Here is a 19,721-nt window from a genome sequence, read left to right on the forward strand (position 1 = left end):
ATGAGGCTTCCAAAGGGATGGCGACGGTAGGACGATATCATGATGAGAGCGGGAGGACGACGACTGTGTGATGACGATGGAATGACCCCGACGCCATCACGAGCACAAGCACATAACAGGTGGCCGAAGTCGGTAAACAACTTGGGTCGCTGGATTGATGCAAGAGGCTTGGTATGTTGATAGAATCGAAGTTACTAAAGTAGGCAGAGAATGCTAATCAGATAAAAGCACTAAACTACAACCATAAAGTTAGCAGTAACTAGCCTAAACTAACTGTACAACTATAACGTATCGTTATAGTTGTAGTTATAATTATATATCGTCGTACGAAACATACGCTCACTACGTACACTTAAGAAGTGTTCAAGGAGGCCAAAGGTACACAGAAATAAAGTGCCCAGCAGTGGTCGAAAAATTGCCAGTGGCTTAGCTTGGCTAAGCCTAGTGGATTGCGAAAGCAATCTTCTGTTCAGGTTGTAGAGTTCCATACTGCTCATCGAACGTGTAGATGCAGTCTCGTCGCCATTTAAAGCATCCATAAGGCTTGCTGTCGAACGATCAGGTGTCGCCAAGGTCACGTCAGCATTGAGAGCATGCATGATACTTGTAGATGCACCCAGATCAAGAGATGTTGAACGCATTCGCCTGGCTGCATAATATGCACGCCGCTTAGCTAAACGTTGTTCCCTCTCTTCATGCGTTTCTTCCGCACGCCGCCGCTTCTTAGCTGCAGCACATCGTTGCAGCTTCACCTTATACACATCATCCGACATACCGTGGAGGATTCGCTGGGACTACTGCGACGAGACGAGTTGGGGGGCCCCTTTTCCACAGCTGGCATGACGTCACGAGAGCGAGCGTCTCCCCCCACGGCAGCGGCGCGTGGAGGATTCGCTGGGACGATAGCGACGGGCCGAGTTGGGGGGCCGCTTTTCCACAGCTGGCATGACGTCACACATAGGTCATGCTAAAGGCCAATGGTGGATTCTCCGGGACGACGACCAAGAGCGGAAACCTCGAGCAGTATTGCTTTCGCAATAAAATGTATGTCTCCGGAGTCAACGTTTTGCCAAGTGTCCTTTTCGTCAGGGTGGCGGACACGTACAATCGCAGTAACCACTGCGTCTCTAATAGTCTCTGCGTTCCGTTAGATTGTCAAGCCTAATAAACGAGCAATCTAATGACGAAACCAGTGTATAAAACAATGGAGCATGGTAAGCTTGTCAGTTATAGGGAAAAGTAAACTTCAGGAACAGCAACTCGGACAAAAAAAAAAAAAAAGAAGGTAACAGGCGACAGGGCCGCTTCGTTCCATGACCCATATCACCACACAATCTTGCAGTGGAAAACTTCTCTCGCAGTGCTTTTGAAAGACAAAATTAGAAAAAAAAAGCCCAGTTGCACTGCTTGTTTTCTTTGCTGTCGTCTGGGTTTTCGCCATTTATTCTTTCGCTAAGGGAGAAATGAATTGATAAATCACACCGAGAGCGATTAATAAAGATGCAACAAATATACCCCCTATGTAGTACTCAGCTGCTCATCAGTAAAATGGCCTTGCTACACCGCCACTGAAACGAATGTTCAGTAAAACAAATATGAATAGAGCTGCGTTGGAGAATGCAGTTCTGTAACTTAATGACTTGACACTGCCTCGTAAACTTTCTCTGTTGCGATGATATAGCTTTCAGTGTAGCTCAAAAGCAGCAAAAACTCATTTTCGGTCTGGCTGCAGAAGCAAACAGCTGCGCGGAGCGCGGCACAAAGAAGCAATACAGATAACATTACAAGCAGCAAGATTGAAATAAAAGAAATAATCAACGACCAAATGATACCTTCAACGAAGGGTATGTAGTACACTGACACGAGTGCACCGTGCAGTAGCATTCCAGGCCGGCAAAGCCAGCGACACCCACCATCTGCTGACTGCCTCATGACGAATGCTGCCAGGGACCGTACGTCGTTTTTGCTGCGTACACTTCATTACAATACCCATTCTACGTATCGTAACCGAACAATCGAGCTGTGGCTTCCTTCGGTTCATTGGGCTGTCATCGGAAAACGCTGCTAATCTGAAAAAAATATGGTCTCCTGGGCTGCTACTCTGCGGGGTGTGTGTGTGTGTGTGTGTGTGTGTGTGTGTGTGTGTGTGTGTGTGTGTGTGTGTGTGTGTGTGTGTGTGTGTGTGTGTGTGTGTGTGTGTGTGTGTGTGTGTGTGTGTGCGTGTGCGTGTGTCTGTCGGGGGGTGATAAATTTATCCATATTGTCCGATTCTGTTACGTCTTTATTTTCTACCGATGAGATAGGCCTTGGAAGCTGTGTGGGCTAATCAGACCAGACAAGGTGCAAGCTGGAGAATATGGCGCAATTTGATCGTGCCTTAAATAGCGCCCCCAAGTGGCGTTTAAGGTTTTGACTTTTCCGTCGCAAATGAACGGGTATTCTAACGAGAACACATTTATTGCGATAGCAACTAGAAGATCATTCGAGGCATGCCGCCGTGCTGTCGCGGTATCGACAGATTTTGTGTTGCTCGCGCGTGGAGCAGGAAAACGGAAACGGAAGAAAAAGCGAGAGACGCGCCGTTTGTTTGGTGTCAAAAACGACGTAGCCAACCGAACAACAAGGACCAAGTGGACGCGCAGTCCCACACTGCTCAATTGGTTCTACGGTGGAGTGGCCAAGGCTGCCTTGTGCCTTCCGCTGCCGGCATCAGCGTCTTGTGCCCAAAGACTACCGTTCCTGCTGTTCAGCTATGGACAGGCTGCACCACACTGCATATACATTGGCCTGAGCGGAACGGACCGCAAGTTTTACGTTAGAAACGCCGATGGTATTTCCTTTGCGATTGTACAGGACCAAGGTTAAACACGGATGTAGATAAATCAATTACCAACTTAAGTTCTATTATACAGGACACACACAGAGCGGACTGTATGTGCCCTATTCCTGAACCGCTATAAAATATAAGGATATGTCAAGTGCCGTTTTTTGTGAGCATGCCACGTCGGTGATTAATGAAAATCGCAATTAGTTGGTCCTATTACGTCCCCGCAGGACGTAACACCTTCGTTCAAGTCATGAGCTGCACAACGCCAAGCAATCCGTGAAGGTACAGAAAGTTGTGTGGCAGGGACTCCACGCCGGGGTGATGAAGTTACACTTTGAGGGCTTGACAGAATGCTAGGACAACGAATAAAGTTATCCAGAGTGTAAAAATTGCACTTTATCTTTCGCGAATGAGAGAACTTGTCATTTTGAGGTAACAGCAACTTATATTGACCAGTCTTTTTCTTGTTCTAGCTTCAGAAAGGGGCACCATTGACGCCGCCCAATGATTGACGCGAGCTAATTCACGTTCTTTTTGTGACTCAGTTATTGGTGAGGTTTACAGGGAAGGTAACAGCTAGGCCTTCGCCATTGCGAAGAACTTCCACTTCATTGTGAACAATTTGTGGTTCGTTAGAACTCATTCCACGAGCACAACACATTTTGAAGCTGAACTGTTTAGCCAGTTCATCACTGTGGTTCTTATTTTCCTGATTTGCGGTTATGATATCTCATGTTCGTGACTGGTCAATCTAGATTTATTTATTATTTTGCTGTCGTCCTACGACGAGACATCACCTCTTTATTTTTTTCATCTTTTTGCTGCATCCTGCTATAACGTCACAAAGCAGGGGAAAGCTTCATATTTTTTAGGTCAATTCAGGCACAAGTGCCCTTCCTTCCTGCTACAACATGCAAAATAAAACGTCGTACAATATCAGGTTTATATACAGGAAAAGTTAAGCAGATGCCACAAAAGTTGATAATGCTAGAGGCGATGGAGAACCAGAGAAATTGTTTCCTTTTGGTAGGTGGGATCGAGCGTGAGGAAGAATGGGCAGGTAAACCGGGAAAAGTGCGGCCCGGTAATTGGTGCCAGGCAAACTATGAGCTCTGGGAGAAAAGTATTCAGGGAGACGTTCACAGCTTAATTTCCAGAAGCTGCGACCTTCACGTTCATCTCGGTTTGCTCTTGTAGATGGTGACAGTGACAATGAAGGGCCCATGTGCGGCACGAAATCAAAGCTGGGTGCAGCCTGACTTTCGTCATAACCTGGCAATTGCGACGGTGTCGTCCTCCTGGTGAACTTGGTTGCTTCGTGTACTAAGTGACGGTGATGGTAACTTAGGTGTATCTGGGCCTTCTTTATGTTACGTTGCTGGGCTTGAATAAAGCATGACGAAAGAACTAAGAGCAGTGGCACATACCGAAGCTCTTAAATTTAGCATGTAGTAAATGTAAATACATCGGCTTGCGTCTGTGCAGTGCGGCATAAGCGTATCAAAACACGAGGCATGAATTGCGAGTAGAGGAGTGGTTATTTGGTAATATCGAAATGCGAAAGATTACAACGCAAAAAGTTACCTGTCGTCGCTACGGGCAAAATGAACTGGTTGCCAACTTTGGCAAAATCTTCTATTCTTAGAATGGCCAAAATAACCTAAAGGACCGGTACTTGTATTTCAGCGCATTTCACCTTACATATGACGACCTACTCCAACCGCACTTACAAATTCGTGGGCTAGCGTTGAGAAGTATCGCGGAGCCTACATTGCGAAGTGACCGTTTGAGGGTCGATGGATACCGCTGTGTTTAATTGGGATACGGCCATGGTTGTGGCACGTGGTCATTTGACACAATGCTGCCAGCAGGCAAATGTGAGAGAGCACGAGTTCGTATCACTGGCGGCTGCTCCAGATCGTAGACGTCTGGCCGCAGCCTAAACTATCGACCGCGGGGCACACAGAAACCACGACGTACAGTTTCCGCAGCATGGACAAGATCGTCCATTTCTCACCATAGACATTCATATTCAGAAAATTAGAGGGAATTGTGGCTCTGAATTCGCTCATCCATAGTGAAAATTGCAGCTGTTAGAGGCTTTTTTTTTTCGCGATAACCGGCGCCTTAGTGACAAACGACGTAATAAATTATTTTTTCTTTATTGCGAGAGTAAATATAGAGACGCTAGTGGCACGTTTCCGCCTTCGGCAAGACCGCCGCCGCCGCCGTGCTGTCGCAATATAGAGAGCGCGCACGCGCGGGGTTTACAGGATTTTCAGCAACGCAAGCGACACCCAGTGGGTTTGGCTGCGGAATCAATGCGGTCAAGTGGAAGCCCCGTTACAGACTCGTCAATCGTAGCTTATTCGACTCGGTAGTGGAATCAAGGCAAAAAAAAGAAAAAGAAATGCTGCCATCCGCTGTTTAGATGAGCGGCCTGCGCACACATTTTAGCATTCGTGCTCAACCGCTGGTTGCACAGCTGGTCCGAGTGCAACGGAGAGTAAACGTGTCCAGCTGAAACGATCTCATTCTAAAACTCGCAACCGAAGAATGCCGAAGGTTTTCCGTTGGTCTCGTCGCGCGTGCCCATCGGTGTGCGGCGCCTCTGTTTGCCGCTATCTGCGCCTCCCACAACGCTACAGTTGAAGGAGGCGGAGGCGCCCAATTACGCTAGCGCTGGAGACGCGTGCGAGTTCCCAGGTGAACGTTCCTGCTGGCCAACAGCTGTTGCTTCGCGCGGTGCGTCGCGCTGTGCCGCTCCCTGCGGTATCGAACAATCCGCCCGAAGAGCGTGAGCGCAGTGTTAAGCCATGCTATGACTGTACCTGTTTTTTTCGGCATTCTCGTTTTTATTCCCGTTAAATCGCTTCGTGCGCTCTGCCAGAAACGTCTTTTTGAGTGCTTGTCTCTTTTTGCATTTGTAGAGAATTTATCTTTAATGCAACTTTCAGTGCCTAATGTAGCCACGTCGTCTTGAACTCTTCGCTTATAGACGATATTTATATTATGCGCTTAAGTAGTTACACCTGCAACAGCGAATTCGAAACATTTGTTTTGGAACCATTTCCTTCGCGGCGTTTGGACACCGCCATGCACGTAGCGCGCGCAAACACTTCTGCAAGGTTTACCGACTGAATTCAGACTACGAAGCTTCTTTCGTGCACACGCCATAAGTTTTGCCGATAGTGATAGGGACTACCCTCAGAATGCTCGGATATGATTGTCTGCAATATATTCTGTTGTTCATACCAACTAATTGCAACTGCGCTGAGTGCTGATTTGGCTAATAGTTATTTTTATATATAGCACCCATGCATAGTTTCACTATAGGCCTTTTGCAGTCGGGGAGGGCAAGAACTGTAAAGGATGCGGCTAAAGAACACTTATGAAGACATTCAGCATACTCTGCCAATGAATGTATTATGATTAGAATAGACCACAGAATACAGAATATTGTTTTATTTCATGAATTTAGGCAGAGCAGCTGTCGCATAATTGCAAATAAAGCCAGCTGTTTATTAGCTTTAGCTTATAATAAGTGAGAATGCGCGTTTAAAAAAAAATTCGGAGGAAGATGCCTCAGAATGATTGTCGACGGTAATGCGAGAAAGATAATCTATCTCTGTGTAGAGTTTAAAATGCAGCGAACCAGCTGATTGCCTCAGGAAGGCCTTGCACAATGCTAAACTGCAAGGAACAAAAAACACACACAAACTTACGGTACTCATATTGGCATGTCTATCCACGTCCGTAACGTCGATACAGGAGACAGAGCTTGAGAAAACGATTACTATAGCAGGTAGCCACATTGCGTTGTGACGGAAATGGCTCTGTCTTGCCATGTGACCAACAGTTCTTCAACCGGCTGTTCTGACCACGGCTTTGCGCGCGGCGCTCCTCTAGTGTAGCAATATATAGCACGTGACAGCGTCGAGTTATACTTTTGTTAATTACTTTTTCGTACCACCCTGCTTGATGTACAGACGCCAACAATTTAATTACGTTGTTGCGGCTTTTAGCGTTTTCGGTATTACAGATCTTTGCCCACTATCTGCCCTGAAGCAGACATATTCACTGGAAATGTACAGGGCAAAATTGTGACAAAGTCTAGGGAGGCACAGAAGCGGACATTTGTGGTTTGACCTGTGACGTTCAGGTACGCGTGAGAGATGGGATGGGGAATTTCTGCGTCAGTGGGCACGGTTAGCGATACTGAGATGAATACACTTGTCTGCTCAAGGGCATATAACATTTTTAATTTAAGCGTGCATAAAAAAAATTATATACTGGCTGTTGCTGCTTCCTTTCATGGAATAAAACCTAACAGACAAACATTATGTGTATTGCGAGAGTTCAAATGAATATTCTGAGCCATGATGCATAAAAGTGAGTAGTATTCTCAGCATGACCTACAAAGCTAATCAGTTGCGGTGGTCAATCACTTCTAAGCGAGGAAATCACAATTCATGAGGTAAACTGAGAAGAACGCTGGCGTTTTTTTTTTCTTCTGCGAACTTCCGCATTCATGAACCAATTTCTAGCGACTATCCCGTAGATATGGTTAGGTGGACACCTACAATAGTCTTAGATTGAACGTTACTTGTCAAATTGGGGCAAATTATGCGGTGAATCGCATGACAGGTTTCTCAAAATGGAACGTCTTCACCACAGGTTTGGTTCTTCTCCAATAGTCGCCATCAATGCATCCCACTCAACAGTGGCAATCGGTCTAAACGAAGCTGTCCTCCACCAGAAACACACGACGAGTCACGACAAAAGGCCCGCACTGCACTTCAGCGACGAAACACCACGCAACACCCATCGGAGAAAAACAGCGCCCCGCCACTACCGACCGCAGCACCTAAACAGCCACCATGAAGCGCTAAACACGCACGTGCCGGCGTAAGCGTCACGACAGCTGACGCCTGACGATGGAAACAGCGACTACGATTTCTGGACGAATAACCACTGGAATCGAACGAGTTTGTATAATAAATGCTTTTCCCTTTCTCGTCTGCCGACGCGTCTGGCGAGGGGATTCAGGCAGATGTGCCCAGGTCTGTCCCTGCCGAATATCAGCATACGGGATGGATGGTTGGGGTGGTTGGGGCAAGCTGTATGCCCATTTCAGCAACGCTTCCAAACTGGCCCTTGAACAAAAGGGGGCACGCTGGAAGTTTCTGGAAACTCACTCTTTCCACAATGGATCGCCGGCCCTCTTTACCTTCATCTTTTAAAACTTGCATTGCCTCTCTCTAAAACCCCCCTTCTAATCCTTGTTCACCTGTCAGCCTTTGTAGGCGCGACCAGCAGAATTACCTACCTTGCGTCAGACGCGAACTAACGGTGACGTAGACACGTACGTGTTGGATCGTGTCGTAAAATTCGGTGCTCGCAGAATACGTACGAGCGGCTCGCACGCGCACTCGTATTGGATGACGCAGTCTGTTGGCTGCTGGCAACCATTCTGCGGAACAAGGTGCCAACGCTGACAACTGTTTTTGACAGCGGGTGACACTTGCATATTTTTGCGTATGTGACTTCAAGTTTCCGTGTCACGGTGAAAATACGACTCTAGGCTGTCACATTCTGATTTGCCGCCGCATATGTTGCATTGGCGCGGTCATCCTTGTTCGAAACACTGAAGTCATCTCATCTGCGCCACCTTGCGAAAATGTATTGCAATCGCATCATGTCGAAACATGGGACGAATTCTAGGACGATCACTTTCAGTAAAGCTGCTTATGGCAGCTTTTAGCCCAGAAGGACATCTCTAGTGCATACTAGAAGAATTAATAAAGTTGAAGTTGAAGTGCGCGCTGTCTTGGCTGGTTGAGCGAAGCCTCTCGAATGGTCTAACGTTCCGCGTTCTATGTCACGCGAAAGTTATAGTATCGCCGAAAATGATTTATCCGAAATCCTCGCGTTCGGTGCGACGGTGCAGTTTCTGCAATGCTAGTGACAGCTTGGAAGAACACGGAACACACAGACAAGTGCTGCAAAATACAGCTGCGTAGGTCGACAAGACACCCCTCTTTACCACTGAGCACACGTGTGGGGCTCCGAGTAGTGGTTGCTGATATGGTTTCATTTGCTTATTCATGATGTTTATTGCGATAACAATTATATGCACACTTCAGGCGCAGTTCTGCCGTCGCTGTGAGGTTCCGCATGCGGTCCAAGGGCGATAAAATCGTCGCCGCGCGCCGTATGCTGTAAAGCTTCCGAGGGTGAGCAGGCGAATCTCGCGTGCGCGACCGAGGAAGGCGGGGCGAAAGTGCGCCTCTGGTGTCACCGGCGAGGCACGAAGTGGGGGGGGGGGGAAGCGAAGAAGAGGGGGTGTTTTTTTTCCGGTGGCTGCTGCTTACGACGCAGCCGTGCGAGCGTCGTATCTTGAAAGCAATCTGCAACGTGGCCAGAGGGCGCGCCCGCGCGGGCGTAATCTTTAAAACGATCTGCGATGTTTGCAGAGCGCGCGTAGTGCCAGTAGCTGTGTATGCGCTGCGCTTTCGACGTTTCGCTCGCGTTGAAGCGAGAGATGTAGAAAGGTCAATTCGCTCGCTGCTGTTGCCCGATTCCTCCCTCATTCCAGCGTGTTAAGAGCGAGTTTCCGCGGTCATCGAGCGAGATGTCTTCATGTTTACCTGTGCGTGCGTGATACCGTGCTTGTTTATTTAGTTAGTAAGCAAATGTTTACAAGTTTGTACGACCGAACAAACTACCATCCTTACTTCGCATAGTTATCTACTAACTTTCAATCGCGATGGGTGCTTCGTCTTTCGGGCGAAACTGCGTCTTTTTTTTCTCTCTGCCAATGTTAATAGTGCTTAAAGCACTTGGAGGCATGAAATGCCTTTCCCTTTTTTACATACATGGAACCACCAAAGACGAAGTGCGGCATAAAATATGCCTCTTAGAAATTTAATAATTGCTGCTTGTAAACATTCCAAACTGAATAAAACCTTAAAAGATGTGCTCAATCATGGATGAAGTTCTCACCGTTCGTAGAAAAATTGTGCATAAGTGGTTAACGTGACGCAGTAAGGAATTGAAGGTCAAGCAGCAAGTGTACAATTAAATATGACTGGCATAAAAGCAATATGTACGTACAGCGGTCACCTTATCCAGATCATTAGATGTTTTCATGCAGAATATTTATTTGAAAGCAAATAATTTTTATTGGCGATGAGACAACTTATTTCGAGTAAAACCAAATAATTACATTCTTGCTTACCAGTCTGGGTGCCCAATCTGTTGCCCCTTCACTACTTAGAGAGAGAGAGATAAAGAGAGAAAGCTTTTTATTTAATATACAGTGTTCACCCAGCGTATTTTTGCCTACATGCTATTCTGCAGGGAATGGGACGAAGGAGAAGAAAGGCCTTAGAAGAAGGAGAGCAAGAAACAAAGAAAAAGAAATGCTGGTCGTGTCATCTTACTAGCAGTAGAGTAAGTGTCCGAGGCAATCTAGGTAGACAAATGAACGCAAAAGAGAATAGGATCACCACCTCACGAGAGGACGTGCGTGAGCCCTAGTTTAGGCAGCAAACCAATCGACTCAATAGAACAACAAAACAAGAAGTCCAGAGCTTTGAGCTGCTTTTATGGACAAGGCCAGGGACCGAGCATCCGTGTCAAGGGGCCTTGGTGGAGCTTTTCCATTTTCATTTTATATCGATGTCGCTCTTCTCTGTAAGCTGGGCACTCGAGCAAGATGTGTTTTAGAGATTGCAAGGCGCCCTAGTTGTCCCAACCTAGATTGGTGGTGTGGCCATTGCGAAAAAAAAAAAGATTGCTCATCTATGCAATGGTCAGTCGCAGCAGTTGATACGGGGTCTCCCGATGCCGCGGTAGACATTGTGGTAGCCTTCATTGGAGTTCTGAGTTGATGTTGAACAAAGACTTGCAATTGCCTGAAAGTGAAGACCACCTTCTACGCAGTTCATTGAGTACATATCTCTTCGCCAAAGCTGAAGTCTCACTCTTAGTAAAAAACACTTTTATAAATTTTATGTGATTATGTCTTTTGCGGGCTACATCATCTGCCTTTTCGTTGCCTATTCTACCACCATTCTACCTAATTTAGCATTTAAACGATGCACAACAACATAGTGCACAAAGGACTAGGGCAGTACCATGACAGGCACGCTCACTCTGGCAGCCATGGCAGCAAATAAGGATGGTCTACTTGATCTAGTTTGACACTGTCAGCGTCATACAAGCCTGTTCTGTTTTGATTATATATATACAAAATAAGCTCACACCGGATTTACATGATAAGTGAACAATTGTAAGCTCTACTCAGGTTATTATAATGAGCTGGGCTGGGGCTGCATGTCGTTTATGTATTTGTGTAGGAACAACCAAGCATGCTCATGCGCAGTCATATTCTAGGAATCTGTAAAAAATGCATAGCATAACAAACAGCTGGCCACTACCTGTGTTTTATTTGGCGGCAGCCCAAGATAATCAAGTTACTTAGCTTTGCAGTGAGCTCAGTGATCTCTCGTGGTGTGAAAAGGGTGTTGGTCTTTCTTAATTAGTAGCTGCTTTAACATGCAAATGACACTGAAATGAAACCTCATATGGTGGTCGACAGGCCCGCACTAAAAGTGAGGGACAATATATTGGAATTACTTATTTTATAACAAAGCAGCGAATACTTCCTTGGGTTGCGCTTTGTGAATAATGCGCAAGGTGTTCTGCGTAAAATTGCAATATTGGTGTGCTCCATTGTCTGCTCACTATTCGAACAGCCAAATGAACGGTACCCCAATGAGCCCTTTGAAAGAGACCACAGAAATATGCAGTCAAGAGGCCACAGGGGTTCAGCCTCTGTGCCAAACATAAAATTGTTCCAGAAGCAAACGTGCATACTGTTGAATTGGGTATGCATTCACATACACGGTTCAAATCGGCACATCGCAACTAATATTTCATTCTTTGTCCCGTTGCTCACTATCGTACAGAATTTATTGCACCGCTGTGTGTGTGCGGTAAGTTAACTTGACAAATCACAACTGTGGTAATCCTGTACGCTGAAAGGAAGTTTGCATGTGGCTTAGATAATATAATGCTCCTACATATGTGTCAGCTTAGTATCAGCCGCTTTCTTTACTACTTGTTAACTGCTATGCCTGCACTATATATACGGTGCCACCAGGCACTGCTGCATTGCTGCAGTTAATAAAGGTCAAATGAGACATCCAGCCAGACGTACCTAAGTGCTACAAAGGAAACTCTTACGGGCTCCTAAAAAAAAAAAAAAGCCTCGCAGTTGAAGAAAAATTCACCCTGATCCGGGATTTGAACCCGGGACCACCGCCTTTCCGGGGCAGGGACGCCACCCGGGCAAACTTGGCTATGACGAAAATGACTACTGGTAATTCAACCCACCGGTGGTGCATTTATGCTGTCAAATACAATGATAAACTGTGGCCTCTGTGATAAATGTATTCAAGGCCCTTATCGTCTCGTAGGCCGTCCTAGCTCAAAGTATCCATTTACATGATCTAGAATGACCACTCACGCAAATGAACGAATGTTGATGTAAGCAACGCCCAAGATTGGTCTTCGCGTAAAAGCCACTGCGTATTATTGATTAGGTGATAAGGAGTGCAGTTTTCTGTTTCGTCAGATGCAAGAATCAGGTACAACTCATCCATTGAAGTACACTTCAACAAAAAAACATGCAGAAGAGATTGTCACAGCCGCGGGTTTTTGTGCGGGGACCTTGGCCTAAACAGACGCTTACCGGTGTGCTTACGCTTCAGGTATTCGATGGAGGTCTGAGCTGATGCCACAGTTTTAACGGACCACCCTGGCAGGCTCTGGCAGCTGACGTCAAAGGGCAGTACTGAGGCTGTGCTCCTGCCAAACCACCTCAATTAGTTTATTCGTCTCGCCCACTTTTTTTCTGACTCGCGACCCTATCTGTCACTTTTAAGAAGGGAATGGTTAGTTGTTAGCAAAATGTCCATAATTTATTGTTCTTATCTGTATATAGCCCCTCCTCCCAGTTTGTTGCCTGAATCGTCCCGTAACTTGTATTTCCTCGTGGCCTCTCCCGGCCTCCTACAGTAAAGATTTCAACGGTGCGGATAATTGTGAACAATACGAAAATTATGATGATTATTCAGAATTAAAAATTCCTAAAACTAAATTTCAGTATTCACAATAAGAGGTCTCACTTGAACTATGGGTAATTCATTTCAGTGCCGTTTGCTTCGCATGATTGTTACCGGACTAAATATCGAACCCCTAGAATTCGGTGATTCGTTTATTGGATAATCAGGGCAGTGATGCCGAGAAAGTGACCTAGCTCAACTGATAGGTGATCGGGCTCATGACTTAGAAGCTGTGGACTGTACCTCCGACGAGAGTAAGGCTGCCCTTTTTTTGCAGTTTGATACCTGACCTTTTTACCAAACTGAATATTAAAAGTATGATCCATCCTTAACGAAGTGTAATTTATTTGGAATGAATTATAGTACGCATGTTTAATCATACGCTTTTATTAACTACAGTGTTTGTCGGATTCGAAAGTTTCACGAAGAGAAATCAAGGCTGTCGTCTCGCATGACATATTTTTTTCGAATATATACGTCAGAGGATTCATAACGTAAGTGATGTAAAGGCAGAGAATGTCGAAGTAGGGGCAAAAAGCAAGTAAAACAATTGTACTATTTCTATCACACACTCACTTTGGAAAAAAATTCCAATGTGAATTTGCGCCTTATCTACGCGTGTGGGTACCGTGACCTTAAGGTCATATGATTCCTCGTGAACGCTTTGCAGAGGTCAAATACCCTTCCCTCGTTGTCTGCTGTTTTCACATTTTTAAATATACTTTTCTGAAGACCAAAATGTTCTTGTTCTTTCAGTTCGAGGATGATGGCTGCGATGATCATCATTCTGAACTGTTCGCGATTGTAAGGGTGTTGCTATGCATCCAACCACGTGACCTCGCACATCGGAATGTTGGAAACTTCATTGAGGTGAAAACTGAACGCAAGCGTACAGCTCTTCGACCTTTTTTGTCACTAGTACGCAGCTGTCATACCCACGCTCTCTTTACAGACCCTGTGCTGAATGAAACTGGTACAATTTCAGCTCTCTGTAAACGAGTGTCAGCGTTCTTCTTTTGCCACAGAGAGTCATTAATAAGTGCATTGTAGGTCAGCGAGCCCAATACTCTTGCACTCATTTGTCACGGTTACGTGAAGGACTCAGTAGATCTTTTGAAAGACATATATTTATTTTATTGAGATTAAATTATAGGCAGACTTTACCCACTTTGAAGGCACCTTAGAGCAAATATATACCGATACTGAACAGAGTGCAGGGCGGCGGAACGTCTCAAAACGTTAGCTGTGAGGAGGGAAGACTGCCAGAAACTTGCGCGTGCCGCACGCGACATACGTTTCAATGACCGACTTTGGTACAAGAGAAGCATGTGTACGATGGCTGCTCAATGATGACATATTCTCTGGCTATCGTCCTCGCGATGTCAATTTCAGTGCGCGCTTATGGGCTGGTTGAGCATTGCGCCACGCCATGGCGATAGTATCGCTGAAAGTGTTCGTCCGAGAATACGTCCCACGGTCGGAGCATTCTTCTGCTGTACAGGAAGGAAGAGCTTCGTGTGCATCGCTGGTGGTGCATTGTTTCATAGTGTAGGCTTATGCCTCAGGAGCCAAGGAGAAAGACAGCTGACACGAACCGACGCTGGAAAAGAACCGCGAGCCATAGCTTCGCGTGCCACGACCAGGCGCCGTCCTTGTTCTCAGGCGGGCGCGCACTATACGGGTTCTAGGTGCCGCCAGAGGGAGCGCGCTACAGGGTTCCCGCCTTGATTGGAAGTCGAAACCGGACTGAGGGCCGGCTATACACGAGGTCAGGTGGCGATGCGAGGCTTTCCATCGCGATCCCCACGTAAGCCGGCTTAAGGCGGTCGAAGCTGACTGTCTCTTCAGGTCCGTTCTGTAGTAGGGTGTCGGTTTTTGGGGTGCGATGGAGAACGCGGAATGGTCAGTCGTAGGCCAGGGTGAGCGGGGGTCGGACGGCATAGCCGCGCACGAAAACGTGTGTTGAAGTGGCCAGGTAGGGGTGCACGAAGATTGTATTGTGGCGGGAAGGACGAGGAGAAGTGGGCCGTAGGCCTTTAACACATTCCAAGAAGCTTTGTACGAATGCTTTTGGCTGGGCTGGTAGCTATGTTTATCTAAAGAAGTCTCCATGGTGACGTAGAGAACTACCATACACCAGTTCTGCTGCTGAGCACTGTAGGTTTGCCTGGAGCACGGCCCATAAACCCAGGAGCACAAGGGGCAAGGCATCAACCCAGATGGCGCAATTGATGCGTGTAGCCAGGGCGGCCTTCAGTTGTCGCTGACGAAGTTCTACCATTCCGTTGGCACACGGGTGATAGGCAGTGGCACGGCAATGTCTGGCGCAGAGAATGCGATCAAGGCAAGCACATAGGGAGCACTATAATTGGCGCCCACGATCTTTTGTCATGGTGCCAAGACAACCAAAGCGAGATACCCACGCATAAATGAAAGCGCGGGAAACAGACTCAGAGGTTATTTAATGAATGGGAACAGCCTCCGGCCAGCGTGTGAAACGGTCGACCATGGTGAGTATAACCTTGAGACACGGGCAGAGGGTCCACGATGTCTAGATGAACATGGTCGAAACGACGCACGGGTGGAAGGAAGGCTTGGGGAGGTGTCTTGGTATGACAGACCTTTACCGTCTGGCATGGCAGACACGTGCGCGTCGAAGAGCGCACATCACCGTTAATACCGCATCAGACATAGCGCTGAATGAAAAGGCGCTGAGCAGCCCGAACACCTGAGTGGGAATTTCGTGTGGAGAGTGGGAAATGGTGCTACGTAGTGAAGCCGGAACAAAAGGGTGGGGAAGGTCTGCGGAGACATCGCACCACAAGGGCTCAGGCAAGCATGGATGCGGCACAAGTGGTAGTCAGAGGGAACGGGGGTTCTCCCGTAATGCGGTGAGCTCTCTGTAATTCTGCTGTGCAGAGGGAATGCGGCCAAGTTGACGGTGGGATATGGAGTGTCAACCGCAGCTATACGAGAAGGGGCATCAGCGGCGGTGTTGCCGGCCCCTTTCACGTGGCGGATGTCGCTTGTAAATTCCGAAATATAAGCGAGATGGCGGAGTTCGCGTGACACGTGCTTCGATGAGTTGGTGCGGAAAACATACGCCAGTGGCTTATAATCGGTCAGCACGTAAAACTGGAATCCTTCCAGAAAATGAAAACCTGGTTTAAATGAAAACAACGGCAGGAGGTCATTTCTAATTCGATATTCATTAGTTAGTTTTTCCAACGATATATATCCTAAGTGCGCCATTGCACTTGGAATTCAAATTGAGTGGACAGCAAGACAACAAAGACTCAACTGACCAGGGCTGAGAGATCTTTGTTCACTTCTGATGACTACAGCCGAATCCCCGTGCCTATTGCACACCAGGACTTTCCCATTTGAATGCCAAGCAAAGTCGTAGTCACGGGAGTTTACCCAAGCCTTAACGGTTACGAGCGGCATTTTGGAACACTTTGTCATGTTTTCGGCGATGTACGTGTATTCTTAGGGTTTATCAGAGGTTTGCGTTTTTCCAACCACGCATCGCGAAGATCCTGCGTGCAAATCGTACTGTCACGCCTTTTGTTTTCTAGGGTTTTGCGGGCAGCCTGTGAACAGGCTACTAACGGTCTACAATGTCTTAGTCGTTACAATTGAATAAGTGTTTATATGACTTCACTTGATATATCCATTAGTATTTACTGCATCGATATGAGAAAATTTATCTGAACATATCACTATTGATCGCTAATCACCGGTCGTAATCGGTCAGCAGCGGTGACCAAATAAACACTCATTTAATGAAGTTTCGATTGATATCAATGACGGCGTATATAACTGGAGACTACCACTAACACAAAGTCATTCGTGATCACTACTAACGCAGTCCTGCCACTCCTAGTTATCATAATTGATTTACTGTTTGAATGACTTTTCACATTCATTACGCATTGCTGTATGGAAGGTAGACTCGGCGTTATCAGTGAGCAATGTTAATCAAAATGATGATTATTTTAAGCTGCGAATGGCCCCAATGACGACGTGCCCGAGGGAAAACAAGTACTGTACCGGTTAAATAAATATGTCATTATCACTGTTGACTTCATCAAACCAGTTCCCAGGTGGCCTCATTGTTGAATTGCTTGTTTCGGGATATTTCATTTGATATCCATGACATTACAGGTGGGCAAAACCGAGAGAACTAAGCATAGTATGTTACTAACTAGCGATCATTAGTTACTATAGTCTTAATAATTAGCTGCATGTGCAATCGCTCAGTGAATTTCTTTTATTCAATGTAATTACTGATTGGTTTCATAAGTTAAGCTAGAATGTAATCTTTACCTTTGTAAATACCAAATAAAACAGTTTACCATGCGCCGAAATTTTATAAAAATAGCGCGCGTAGCCGGGCTTAATGCTTGAATGTCCTTCCATAAAGCGATTCGGTCCGCTGCTTGTTGAACAATCTGGCAGTGTCATCTTTGCTTGTACATCTGGACACTAAGATACATCATAGCTGCACATTCAAATATGAGTCTCAACGTTATCGACGAATCCTTTGCTTGCAATACAACGATGGATGAATATTTTGCGCCTGTAGTGGTGCTTCACCACATAGTGTTCAAACAAAAGTGCTTCAAGGAAAAAATACAGCCAGCAGAATAGAACCAAACTGGAACTACGTATAGAGGGAGACCTGGAGTACATGCCACTGGAGTGCAATTAGCGGATGAGTTCTGGCTGCGCTGCAATCAGCATTTAACGAATCACCCCATTCGTTATAAACGGGCATACAAAAGTGTCTCAGGAGAGAGAAACAACTTCATGTAGTCGCCTGCAGAACGACAGCATGACTAAATGACGCCGTGACGCGGGCCCTGACGTCTTCTCAGTGGGTGGTCTCTACTCAACTCCAGCGCGTGTTACTCCCGCGGTCGGTCTCCCTGAGGGGCAACGTTCCGTCGGTTTCGCTCGGCCTTTGTCTTTCAAGAGCCACCGAGACCTGCTGGACGGCCCAAAAAAACCAGCCGGTGAAATTAAACTAGACGCTACATCTGGCGTGAGACCGTTGTCCGAATTAAGTGCCTAAATTGCAATTTGTGAAAAATGGTGCATTGCTCACGAATCGATATTAAAAAAGCTTCCCATATAGTTACGCCGACAGCCAGACGTACACACACACACACACACACACACACACACACACACACACACACACACACACACACACACACACACACACACACACACACACACGCACGCACGCACGCACGCACGCACACACACACACACACACACGCACACACACACACACACACACACACACACACACACACACACACGCGCGCGCACGCACGCACGCACAGGATACGTCAATAAACAAGACATTATTGGACTGTCAGATATCGGAAGTATTTAATCTCTGTCAAGAGATAATCGACATAACAATGCAGTCTCAGCCTTTTATCATCATTGAAAAACGTATAAATCGTTGAGAGGTCTGTCTGTCTAATTTCATTCGGTAATAACTTATCCTACGTCAGTGAAAACGACCTTGTCGAGTGTGGCACGTCTGACGTTGTGTGTCGATTTCATCTTTAGGCTGTTTCCACATAAAAGTTAAACATGCACGTGTTCCCTGGCAGGACCAGAAACAGCACAGATTTTATGTGTTGAGGAAATTGAGGACGCTTTTTATGTGATGTGTACCAGAGGGTTGAACTGCGTGGGTTAGTTATGAGGCCTTAAAACGATTATTGTGTCATGGTAACCGGCGCACGAGACATGAATCTGGACCGGCACACCAAACACATTTATAATGTATCTCACCGATAAGTCCTCGTCACATTTACATACATCCGCAACAGTGGTCTACACTGACTTTGATCTCTCTCTTTCACACTAATATCTTTCCCGAGTTCTTAAATCGTCTCACAAGTACTCACGTCCTAATAAGCCACGTGCGGTGTGGTGCTTACATGTCCTAGTCGGTGCAGCTCCGCATTGCTCGGTGCACCACTGGCATCTCTGCTGAGCTGCTGAGGGCCGTCTCAGTAGAACAGGTCAGGCTTGTCGAGTGTTGCCGTCGGTGAGGGTGAGGTTGTCCCCGTAGCATAGGACGGGACCGTTGTCCTCCGACCAAGCCTTTGCTGCGACCACGGTGCACAGCCGCGGGCTTGGAGGATCGAACTCGGCTGGTGCAGAGCCACCGGTGTCCTCCTCCAGCTCAACTCTTCGATCTCGACTTCCTTGGTTCAGCGCCTTCTTCGCCCAGTGGTATGGTATGGTATGGTATTCCTTATGCGATGGCGCACACCCATTGTGGGGGATTGGCCAAAATTTGGATGAAATTAGGCTATCTTTATTAAAAACTAAACATGGTAAAGCTAACTGGAGGAAATGAACAAAAATAAAATTGCTTTTACTGACTTCTTTCTTTTCCTCTAGTGGTGTTCTGCCATTTTCCACCTCGCTCATTGTAGATGATGATGATGATGATGATGGCCTCATGTTATGGCTCATACCCACGCTGGGGGATTGGCCAAGAATTGCGTGCTGAAACGTTCATCTATTCTTTTGAAGTGCTACTTATTCGATGCGAAAAAAAATATAACGAAAGAGAGATAAGAAAACATACAAAAACAAACAAATTACAAGACAAGCCACGTCAGCCTTCTTCCTCTTCGTTCTCTCTCTTCTTCTACTTCAGCTCGTGACATACTGATACTTGATTTCGCCCAATGTCGATATGTTATACAAAGGGTATAGTTCTT

The 19,721-nt window shown here is 46.4% G+C and overlaps 1 long non-coding RNA gene across 1 annotated transcript in view; it reads right to left on the reverse strand.

The window, feature by feature from the left end:
* The window catches only part of LOC140213542 (uncharacterized), a 41,586-nt gene extending 22,255 nt beyond the window's left edge, over positions 1 to 19,331 (reverse strand). Inside the window, exon 1 of the long non-coding RNA XR_011890404.1 lies at positions 18,927 to 19,331. This is a non-coding gene — a long non-coding RNA (uncharacterized lncRNA). The remainder of the gene's footprint in view (positions 1 to 18,926) is intronic.
* Between the last annotated feature and the right edge of the window lie 390 nt (positions 19,332 to 19,721).

The sequence above is a fragment of the Dermacentor andersoni genome, chromosome 10 (assembly GCF_023375885.2).
Source record: "Dermacentor andersoni chromosome 10, qqDerAnde1_hic_scaffold, whole genome shotgun sequence".
In the NCBI taxonomy this organism is placed as follows: Eukaryota; Metazoa; Arthropoda; class Arachnida; order Ixodida; family Ixodidae; genus Dermacentor; species Dermacentor andersoni.